This window comes from Podarcis erhardii (genome assembly GCF_964252035.2).
Source record: "Podarcis erhardii genome assembly, chromosome: 13".
Taxonomy (NCBI): Eukaryota; Metazoa; Chordata; class Lepidosauria; order Squamata; family Lacertidae; genus Podarcis; species Podarcis erhardii.
Window position 1 is genome coordinate 22,584,804 of NC_138502.1, and position 1,690 is coordinate 22,586,493.

The window sequence follows — 1,690 nt, forward strand, 5'->3', positions numbered from 1 at the left end:
GTTTGTCTTGTAGCATGACCCTAAGCACACCTACTCAGAAGTAAACTGCAATCAACACACGTAGGATTGCAGCCTTAACAGGGAAAAGCAAAAATGGGACAATCCCAATTCCCAAGAACCCAGGATGGTTTTGAACATAATCATTCTTCCAGCTATACCAAGAAGAGGAGCAACAATATTGTGCCCCTATATTGCAGTTAATGTTGACCACTGTAGACTGTGTTCAGACACTGTTTCAGCAGTGATCATCTAACCAGGAACCCAATTTAGCAGGATGCGGACATGATGAAGTAAGGTTGCCAAGCTGGCAACAAACCTCAGTGGAACCCATTACTAGAAATAGCCCAGTCATAGAAGTTTGTCTGAAACCTTTCTTTAAAAATGGGGGGGGGGGGAGATTCTGCTTCAACTCTTGCACAAAAAACATGATGCACCTATTTTTATTTCAGAACCTGCAAACTCTATAGGACATACTTATTCATTCATAATCAGTTTGCATAATCAGTTTACATAGTCATCCCCACTCCTGGTTTAATATACCTTGTCATAAACAAGAGGGGTGCTTGTGTGTTTCTTGTTTTCTCTCCAGCTGAACTTGCTGTCTCTCCCCATTCCAGATGCCACCACACAGAATCCCCAGCCTTCTTACTGGAATTCAGGTTGCCTCCATATATGTATTTATATTTCAATCCAAGAAAGTAGATTAGAGGAGAAGCAGCAGAAGCAGGAAAAGTGCCTGGGTAAACAGCAATTCCCCCTTTCCCCAGTTTACTGTGCCTCTCTAGGGGTCACCTTTACTTCTCCCTTGTTTTTTTTTAACCCTTGGAGATGCTTGGGGTGGGGCAGGGTCACCAAGAGCTGCTTGACCTAGCCAACTTTTTTTGACAGAGGCATGAAGCGGCAACAAGAGGCAGAAATGCAACTGGTGCAGCGCAACAAATGTAGGGTTGTGCAAGGGAGGCTAGTGTGGCTACTCTCCCCATACTTCCTAGGAATATTTATGAATCAAGTGAGTTCAAATCCACATTGGTGAATATTAGCACAGAACAGGGAGTGATTGTGGGTTAGCTGATGCAGAACATGCATATATAATGTAGCACACGGGTGAGGCTAACACATAATCAGAGACTTCCCATATAACACAACCTTTCTTTCTTTTTAATAACTACACAGAATTCGCTCTGGAATCATTGGTGCCGGGGGTAGATCATTCTGTATTCATAAAACCAGTGCTTTTTTCCCTAAAAAAATGTTTAGGGGTACTCTCATTTTGACTCAAGAAAATCACCATTTTATACTTCAAATTGGGAAAAATAAATACAGTAAATGGACAAAAGTAGAAAGATTCACAAAATGTTTAGGGGTAGGCGTACTCCTGCGTACCCCCAGAAAAAGCACTTTGTAATACAGTAATTAAACAGACCAAATCACTGTTTCACACATAAACATTATTAGACGAGAATGGGTGGTTTGGAGGGCAGGAGAATTTTTTCTACCTATTCTCAGATGATGAAGATTACATTTTTAAAAAACTTTAAAAAAAACTATTGAAACGCTAGAGCAGTAATAGCATGCAGGAACCAGCAGGTGGCAGTCGTCATTTTCAGTGCTAGATTCTCCTTAAATAAAATGGGTGCTGGGGTGAAATGCTATTTTAAGCAACCACATCTCCTTTCTATCTGTCTCAAGG